Genomic DNA, 10853 nt, shown 5'->3' on the forward strand with positions numbered 1-10853 from the left:
TTATTTGACATTTTCCAGATTTAATTAATTATTAGCTTTTTATCAACTCACAAAGCCACTTGCAGTTCTTCCCAGTTTGGGAAACCCTAGATTAATCTAATGTTTAATGCATTTTATGATGTTAATATAAACTTTTTTTTTTTTTTTTTTTTTTTTTTTTCATTGTATGACCATATTGCCCATCCTTTTAGATGGCGTGAGACTGCAAATGGTCAATGGACAGGAGTAATGCGAGGAAAAGTGTGGACACTAACTCAAACAGAGGATACGTTATGGTACTATGTTTACAGTCATCAAATAGATCCAGGAACAGAAAACAGACAGAAATGGAAGGTGGAAGATGAGGAGCAGTTATTGGGGAAGATGTCAAGAAGAAAGATTGACATGAAGCAGGAAGAGGTGGGATTGTGCACAGTGATGTCAGAGCCTGACAGCAAAGAGGAGGAACTCTGAGTGACAATTTCCAGTTAGGTGTTAAATTAGGGGATTTCTACAGTGACTGGAGCACCGTGGATCACACTTCAAACATACAGCAAACATCCAAAAATTAAATTTTTTTTCAGATATTTTTCACATCATATGATTTTCCACCGAACGCTAATGCAGTGTTTGCTTGAATTTTCATGGTGCTTTTTCCCATAGAACTGAAAGCATATATTTTGCTTTTGCCTAACGTTGACAACCCTTGGTAAGAGTAAAACTGGCTGTAGATAAATGTATTTCCCTTTTTTCCTCTCTACTCTTTTAGTCAAAATATAGTCTTTGTTGAGTTTAAGTCAAATAATTGGAAAACAAATTCACAAAAAGTTTTTTTTTCTCAATAGATGTGTGCCACAATATACAGTTGCAATCAAAATTATTCAACCCCAGAGAGAGACTGTAGTACTTTACAAATACAAGCTTTTCTGAAGATCCAGAATTTTATTTAAAAAATGCATCTATAAAGTTTTACTGGCATATTAAAAGTGATAATGTCAATATATAATGTAATATTTCTGAGTTATAGGATTTATTAATAACACAGCTATGTCATAATTATTCATCCCCTGTTAGTCCCTTATTTTTATGATAGGGAACAAACTTGTTTTAAAACACGATCAGACTCTATTAGAAAACATAATTAGCTTGAGCTGTTACATATACAGTGGGTATAGAAAAAGTGGGTATTGACTTTATCCCGGAGATCTTTTGACAGTGCTTTGCCACCCATAGTTGATTGTTTGCTTCAGTTGCACTACCAAGGACTGAAACGCTCCAGGAAAGCTCTTTTCATGCTGAGCTAATCAAAATGAGCACAGCCGATCACAGTTGAAAGTCAAATGGCTTTGTGTGCCATTGAGAAGGTGATTAGCTACACCTTTTTTTACAAGTTTACAAGTCATTTTTAGGAGGGGGGTGATCTGTTTTCCAACTCAGTGATTATGTTATTTATTTATTTATTAAATTTTTTTCTGACATGTTGGTGTTATATCTTTCACTTGGATGCTATAAGTTGCACAGAGTAAATACAGCTGGATAAAACAAAAACTGTGTCCGTCTTCATTTCAGGCTGCAAAGCAACAAAATGTGATTATTTTAAAGGGGGGTGATTCTTTTCTATACCTACTGTACATAAACATGCATGTGCTAAAGCTGAGTAGCAAATACGGCAAAATCAATGGAGCTCTTACAAAAGTTATAGAGAAGAAACAGTTTTATTATATTAGAAATTCCAAGGCTACATGAAGATTTCCAAGGAATAAAGTTCCTAGAGGCACAGCTGGCAGTCTTATTCCTAAGCTTAAAATGTGTTGTACCAAAACTTTTTCAAGCAAGCCAATGCTGCAGTAGAGAGGTGACAGAAGTTTCTAAGCACTCTCAAGCAGCATTTAATGGAGGTTATAAAGAATAAAAGATTCTGCACTACATTTTACATTTGGGGGTTGAATAATTTAGATTTTTTTTTTTTCATTATTCATCAACTTTACATTCTCAGAATCACTCAAATGAGTATTAATAAACTTTCTCAAATACTTTACCGATGCCTTTGTTGACTTGTTTTCATAACATTTTGTTCTCGGCAGCCAAATGTCTGGCAGGTCTAGGGGGTTGAATAATTTTGATTGCAACTGTATTTGGACCCCCTATAATTAGTACTTTGTCCAGCCCACCACTTTGACACCCACTGATCTTTGTATGGTTTTAAAGGGGTCATATGATGCGATTTCAAGTTTTCCTTTCTCTTTGGAGTGTTACAAGCTGATTGTGCATAGATAAGATCCCTGAAGTTGCAAAGACTAAAGTCTCAAAACCAAAGAGATATTCTTTATAAAAGGCGGTGTTCGGCCAATCACAATGCACTGGGTCAGCTGGCCAATCAGAGCAGACTGCGCTTGTCGGAAGGAGGGACTTTGTAGAAAACGAAGCGTTTGAGAGAGGCGGGGCATAGAGGACTTACAATAATGTACAGTATTTGAAAAATAATGTTTTTTTTTAACATTAAAGCATGTCAACATATTCTGTTACACCAAATACACAAAATAATGATCTTTAAATAAGCATCATATGACCCCTTTAATGTTTAATTTTTAAATTCACTGCAACATACTTTAGAGAAACATCTTTCGCTTCTGCATAAGTCTGCATTAATGTTGCTAGGTGTCAATATAGATTTAAGACAACTGACATATTTCCAAGTGCAACATAAACCAAAATATACTGAGGTCACCTTTAACGATGCAGAAGAAAGGGTATTTTGAACTGTGCTTCTTAATACAAAACTGTTCTGTTTGAACATCTCAGGAGTGCGTTTGTTGCATCAAGACCCCGTGGAGTGTCTTTTCTCATTCATCTGTAGCTCGAATAATCACATCTCGCAGATTCAGGGCATGGTCGACAGACTGTGTCAGACTCTCGGGACTCTCCTCTGTAAGCTTGATGACGTGGTCTATCATGATTTTCCCCCTCTGCAAGCTCTTACAGGTAGCTATACTAGTGCTCATAGTACTGACATGCAATATTTGTAATTATAAATAAGGCCATTAAGGCTGTTACCAATAAAATCAAATCTATATGAAATACATAAGTAGCTATAAATTATGTGCAATATAAATACTGGTAAAAATATTTGACTGGTCTCCATGTTACATTATACAGCTGTTTTTTGGGTGCTTTCTTCACATTTTGTATTCACTTTATATTATTTACAAAACACCACTTGCCTCTGAGAAAACACATTCACAGGGTTCCTATGCACTATAGAAAAGTATGGAAGCTTACTTTTTATAGAAACAAATGTGTATCTCTTATAAGTAATTAAAACAAACATTCAAATTTAACTTTTCTTCATTCAGGCTTTGTTTGTAGTAGTGTTGTCAAAAGTACCAGTAATTTGGTACCAAGTCAGTACTGACATTTTAAAAATTTATTTATAGCAGCGCTTCCATGCGTTTTTGTGTGAGCACTTTGTGAAGAGTGCCAGAGGTTTCTATTTACAATGTGTTTTTGAAACGTTAAGCATTGTAGCCAATCACAGATATGTTTGTTGAGCGCATGAATGCAGTGGCCAGTTGGACAAGTTCAATACTGCTCGAAACGCTGGAGTTTTTATTTAGCACACACTTTATAGGCCTTTTTGATCCCGTTAATTCATTTCAAACTCATTATCCTTGGCGACTCTACTACATTTCTGCAATAATTCATACAAAATAAAATGCATTTGCATTTTAACATATAGTGATAAGTAATGAAACAAATACACAACAGTGATTCAAACATCAATATAATAAAAACATATGAAGGGCTGATGTATAAGTTAATCACGTCTCTCCTCTCACACATAAAGAGAGCTGGTACAAAACCCTTAATCTCATTAAACCTTCTGTGATATTAGGTTCAAGCTGATACAGTGATACAGTTAGAGTGTTTACCAGCCATTGCTTTCTCATACTAGTTTGGCTGAAGTAAAGCTTTACATTTTTTTAAACCACTGTATTTTAAAAATAATTTGCACAGAAGTGTTTAGAATATATCCTTTTCTGCTTCTGCCGTACAGACTGTAAAATCTTCTTCCTAGCAATCATTTAATCAAATACAAATATCCAGAAACAGGCAAGGCATTTTATTTCAATTTGTAAGTACATCATGAAGCTTTGTGCAAGTAGTCCATTGAGCCTACAATAGAATTTAATGAAGTGTATTAAATGTTAGGTAAAAGATAAAAATGCGCTATGGGGTGTTTTTGGCCTAGCATTTTAAATATCAGCAATATAAATAAAGATATCATAATGAAATCTGAGAGATTTCTATTCTTCTACTGAAAGTCCATTCAACCAAAACTTTGCTTGCTTTATGCATGAGAACCATGAGATTTGTTTTCACGTCATGCAAGTACGTTTGAGCTTCTGCAAGAACCAATGAGGTTTGTTCTTGTGTGTCATGTATAGTGAATAAAAGCTGAAATTAAATCATGTCTCTCGGAAGACTTAGTTTACTCAAGTTATATTAACTTTTTGAAGTGTAAGTTTTAGGAGAATTGATATTCAATGGAGTGACAGATATCTTTCAGATTTCATAAATACTATCTTTGTGTGTAGAGATAAATGAAAGTCACAATTCACTATGAATTCTCATGACCCTGACTGGCTCCAGTCGCTCCGCAGCGCCCCCTACCTGTAGGCCAGAGATGCACTGAGAACTCTTCCTGGAGTTGGTCTCAAAGTAATTGTTTATTCATTCTGCATTTATGCATAACAATATTCTATCCAAGTACATGAATGGAAACACCTGTAAACTTTAAATTGCAAGTAGCAAGGCGTGCATTAGCACAAACTGTTGTCTTCTGCGGAGGATTTTCCACTGTCAAGGCAGAGCGACCGTTATAGCTGAGCAAGTTAAAGTTAGGTAATGCATGCTTATAACTGCTTGAAAATAATATATTCGATTTATTGGCACAGACATTTGACAGTAACTCAATTGGTAAAACAGGAGAGTACATCAAGTGTAGTATGCACACAATGGGACACATGCTTACAATGCAATGCAACACATTTGTGTTTGTATACTTGCATAGAGTATGCTTTTGGCATATGCTCCATTATTCCCTTCCCATGAGATATTTTATTTTATTTGTATTTTAGCCTGTTAGACTGTTGCCTGTATGACTGTAGCCATTACATGCAAGCATTTATCATGACCGTCTTACATTTGTGAAATGTATGTTTGCTGGGGATCAGGAGGCTTACTGTGTATGTCTGATGTCACTGGATAAGTTTGAGGCTCTTCCTGTGGACACACATGTGTGGCAGATTGCCAAACGTGACTACAGCTTTGCTGCTGGGAGCAGCCAGAAGACTTTGACTGATAGAGTCTACAAAGAGATTGGTTAGTACCCAAAAAAGATACCCTGCCCTGGAAACCACCCACAACAGCCTAGCATTTGTGCCTGTGAGTTTTGGACTGACAAACAAAAAGCTGCTTTACTTTTAAAGTAAGTGAGGTATCCTGTGGACACACATGTGTGGCAGATTGCCAAACGTGACTACAGCTTTGCTGCTGGGAGCAGCCAGAAGACTTTGACTGATAGAGTCTACAAAGAGATTGGCTAGTACCCAAAAAAGATACCCAGCCCTGGAAACCACCCACAACAGCCTAGCATTTGTGCCTGTGAGTTTTGGACTGACAAACAAAAAGCTGCTTTACTTTTAAAGTAAGTGAGGTATTTTTGTTCCTCTTTTGCAGGTGACTTCTTTAGAAAAATCTGGGGTCCCTATGCAGACTGGGCACACTCTGTAATAATACTGAACAACATTTATCGGGTATTGTTATTAATATATTGTTATATATAAATATTTTATTATTATTAAATAATTTATTTATTCTTTATTATGTCTTTTTTGGGTCTCAGGTGCTTTTCTGTGCTGATCTAAAGAGGTTTCAAAAGCTGAAAGAAGAGATTCCTGTACTGAAAGATGATAAAACCAAGCTGAAGAAAAAGATGAAGGCGAGAAGACATGACAGATATGAAGAAAAACAAAGCAAAAAAGGCAAAAAGCATCAGAGGACATAAGATCATATGATAGTGTGGATAACATTCATCACTAATCAACTCAGACTATACTGCAAGTCTGCTTCCAGTGTGCTCTTTTTTTATGGGTGTGGATGAATCTAACTGAATTTCTACAGTATCTGTCAGAATCTCAAACAGCTCAATTTTATCAGTAGTTTCAAATAAAGGACAACATTTTTTACAGTGTATAATAAATGTGCGGTTAAACACAGTGAAGGGCTTCTTGTGCCAGGGTCTGTGATCAGAATAAAGCAGAGATTGAGAAACGTTAAATACAAAATATTTTTTCACACTATTAAGAAACAGATAAAGGATACATTTCTTTTATATTTTGTCTCAATTTCTTTTTTCTTAATTTTTAAAAGTGATAGAAAATAGAGTATTAGAAACTCTAGCATTTCAAGATCCATAAAATTGTTGGCCCTAGTAAAACAGTAACCCTGTCGTTACTGTGACACCAAGCATTTTAAAGAACACCCATTTTAAACCCCTTATGGTTGTTTTACCCCAGACAGTAAAACACATTTTACCCAAACAACACACATAATAAAGCCCACTTATTAGTTAAGCAGTTTTGGAGGAATTTATGGTTTTATTATTATTATTATTATTATTATTATTAATAAATAATAATATCAAAATTATTCATATTTTTCTATATGTTTATATAAAACATTATATGTAAAACATATATAAAATTCACTTTAAAGAATTTTTATTTATGGAGATAATTTATGGAAAATGTGCCATGTTTAAGTGGAAGATTTAGGCCATCTGGTGGAATAATTTTTTTTATATATATATAAAAATTACTTGATATTACCACTATAACCAGTAGATGGAAGCAGAGGATCACTCATTGGCAGGGCCTTGCACAAGGGGGTGGCCTAGAGCCTCTGCCCTCATTGGCTGAGGTGCCCCTCTTGAACCCCCCCCCCACTGAACGTGATTGCCGATTGCCCAAGAGTACTGTTAATCTGACAATGCCTAATGCCATTGGATCAGAGCGCTGTCAAGCACTGCCTGATTCGCTGCCCATTGTTGTCTATAATTTTGATAATGCTCAACACCACTGGATCAGAGCACTATCATTGCTTTGGCAATGTAAAGCCTTTTTACCATGCCAATAAAGCTAATGGAATCTGAATCTGTCAATCGCTGACAGCGATGTGGAGTTTTTCAAACGACTGGGCCACAGACCATGTCTCTGTTCATATGGTACGTAAACACTCAGTAATATATTTTGGAATATCACCCTGGTCGCGCTGAGTAAATATTTATTCTGATTACTTTCATGTAACTGTAGCTAGTATGAGTAACAAAATGCGTTCTCTGTGTCCAGATTTGACCACAATAATAATGCAAAAACTGACACCTTAAATCAACCTTTAAATGTCAACTTTTACAAAAATAAGTCTTTAATACTTTAAATACTGTATATATCCAAATACATAATCTTAGACAAGTAATTATGTTTGAAAACAATGTTCCCAGCAACTAGGAAATACACAGCCCTGTTTATATATTTAGCCATGTAGTGGTTACACCATGGTGCATAATTTAGAGTAAGTATTTAGTAAATATTTAGTACCGAAAAATCCCCTTAAAATACAAAATGTTAAAGACAAAAATATGAATGAACTAATATAATATATATATATATATATATGTGAACTAACATAATATATACATACATACATACATACATATACGGCTGAGCAAACTCCAAATCCCCCCAGTGATTTTGGTCACTGCTCCTCAAAATGTCTGTGCACGGCCCTGCTCAATGGCTCATTTATTTTTTCCAATTCCTATTTAACATGTTTTGCTTTTGGATTCACACTTAGACACTATAAAATTACTATTATAACATTTAAAAATCACCTTTTCTCAAAGTTCAACACTGTTTTGTACTTAAGTATGAAGTAGCAAGAGTTTTCAGAGTCTAGGATCTACATAAATGACTCAAATTACCTATTTTGAATTAAAAACTGCGATTTTTGGTGAAATGTGACTAGATTGCATAGCTGTCAACAATGTCCTCGGTTTCTCTCGAGTGTAAATTAAACGCCCCTTCTTATGTTTGAAAACAATGTTCCCAGCAACTAGGAAATACACAGCCCTGTTTATATATTTAGCCATGTAGTGGTTACACCATGGTGCATAATTTAGAGTAAGTATTTAGTAAATATTTAGTACCGAAAAATCCCCTTAAAATACAAAATGTTAAAGACAAAAATATGATTGAATTATGTGAACTAACATAATATATACATACATACATACATACATATACGGCTGAGCAAACTGCCCAAATCCCCAATGATTTTGGTCACTGCTCCTCAAAATGTCTGTGCACGGCCCTGCTCAATGGCTCATTTGCCATTTCCAATTCCTATTTAACATGTTTTGCTTTTGGATTCACACTTAGACACTATAAAATTACTATTATAACATTTAAAAATCACCTTTTCTCAAAGTTCAACACTGTTTTGTACTTAAGTATGAAGTAGCAAGAGTTTTCAGAGTCTAGGATCTACATAAATGACTCAAATTACCTATTTTGAATTAAAAACTGCGATTTTTGGTGAAATGTGACTAGATTGCATAGCTGTCAACAATGTCCTCGGTTTCTCTCGAGTGTAAATTAAACGCCCCTTCATAAACATACCTGGACTTTTTTGAGCGACAGAGACACTCGGAAATGTATGAAAAGAATGTAGCAAATTAATCAAAATAAATGTTGATTGACTTAAGCTTACAAATCTCTGTTTATTCACTTGGTCATTGTCTTAAGTTTAATGAATTATTGTCATTAATGCAATTTCATTTTCCCTTTGTCTTTTTCTGTTCTGCGCCCCCAGAACGTTTCCCTCTTCTATTCATTTTGGTCATTATGGTGAGCGGTTGATCTGTACAGTACTCACTTAATAATAATGTACATTTTAAAAATCATTTAAAATGATAAACAAGAGTTAAATAAAATGTTTCCCCTCATGATTTATTAACAAATAAACTTTTGATTATTTCTAATGGTTAATTTTTGTGTGTTGTATTTTCCCGTTAAAATGCCTCCTTACCCTCGTGCGGCGCCCCATGCACTGCAAATATTACACTGCATACTCCATTTTTGCGGCCCTGTGTACAGTATGTGTGGCCGCGTTAAGTGGCATTACATTTCCCACACACTCTAAGCAATTGACCAATCACAACAGACTGGGCCACAACTGACCATTCAGAGACGGGGTGTTTTGGAAAGGGGGCTTTATAAAGAAAGGATCTAAACCAGGACATTTCAGGCAGAGGATGAAAAGAGGTACTGCAGCAATGTACAATATAAGACAAATAATGTTTTTTTTTTTACTTTAAAAGGATAGGATATACAAAGAGAAACTACACTGCAATTACTATGAATACCTCCAACACTCCCATAAAACAAGCACAGAAATTCATGCATTAATACCAGACCACTCGCCTGGAGACACAAACAGTGACACTAAAAAAGGAAAGACTGGATTGAGTCAGTGGCTTATGTAAGTGTGACCCATGCACTGTTCTTGCTCTGAGAGGCTTACAGCATGCCAAGCAATGTCAAAACAACTCGCTTAATAGAAATGTTTTACCAGAGGACCAGATATCATACAAAGACATTTTCCAGGATTGAAGGTCTGTTTGGCTCCCACCCTCAAATATTGTATGTCTGTATGTCTGCGTTGATGTGTAAAATATAGTGTCACTGTCAGTCCATATCATAAGTCTTATTCAAAGTCAAATTATCTCTAAATAGAAAAGACAGAAAAAAAAGATTTGAAAAAGTATTTGAAATACTTAAGACACGTAAGACACTGAACAAAAAATGTCTAATACTGTTAAAAATGACAAAGGTATTGTGATACCTTTAATGGTATCGTGTGGCTGTCAAATGTAAGTTCTGATTTTAAATGCTCTAGGTAAGTATTGGAACAGAGCTAAGTTTTTTTCTGAAAGTCTAACCCTGTTTAACCCTTGTGCGCTCCTCATTTGGGAGTCACACTCATGGTCTTCACAGTCAAAAGTGACCGGACACCTGAAATGTAACTTTTTTTTTCTTCAGTAAAATCAATCTAATATATTTTTGTTCAATTATATTTTTTCCTTTAAGAAAGAAAAACATGTAATTTCATGGTGTAACCACTAGATTCCTGTATAGGAATCTATAGAGATGCTTTTGAATTCCCTAGTTGTTTTTATACATAATTGTTTACTTTTATTAGGTTGTGGATTTAAATATATATTAAGGCATTCTCAAAGACTACTTTTTGTCAAGATTTATATTTTTTTGTTGTTTTAAATGTTGATTTGAAGCGTCAGTTTTTGAATTATTATTACTACAGTCAAACCTAAATACAGAAAGCATTTTGTTATACAAAACATTAAAATTCTATAAAAATGTAACAAAAATAAACAGGAATGCTTTATCAGAGCTTAATCCTTCTGGACCTGATCTGATTTTAACCTCTTATTTCAGTATTCTGACTCATTTTGGCTATATGGTTATAGCCATACCAATTCATTTGAGTGTTTATAATTGTGGTGTGTGTCTGTGAGTGTGTGTGAGTGGATGTGTCTGTTTTGCACTCTTGATGTTTTAGAGTGTAACCCCTTACTTGCTGTCCACTTTTTTTTACTAAATTGTAGTTGAATTATTGATTTTATTTTACATAGTTGCTGTGTTACAGGCACACCAGTTCATAGGGGTGTGTGTGTGTGTCCACGCGTGTGTGTGAGTGGGTGTGTTGATTTTGCACTCTAGATGTTTTAGAGTTTC

At 34.9% G+C, this 10853-nt stretch overlaps 1 pseudogene; it reads left to right on the forward strand.

Annotated features, from left to right (window-relative positions):
• Positions 1–6046, forward strand: part of LOC107738926 (N-glycosylase/DNA lyase-like) — a 10407-nt pseudogene extending 4361 nt beyond the window's left edge.
• Positions 6047–10853: the final 4807 nt, after the last annotated feature.

This window comes from Sinocyclocheilus rhinocerous, unplaced genomic scaffold, assembly GCF_001515625.1.
Source record: "Sinocyclocheilus rhinocerous isolate Xijiao unplaced genomic scaffold, SAMN03320098_v1.1 scaffold2570, whole genome shotgun sequence".
Taxonomy (NCBI): Eukaryota; Metazoa; Chordata; class Actinopteri; order Cypriniformes; family Cyprinidae; genus Sinocyclocheilus; species Sinocyclocheilus rhinocerous.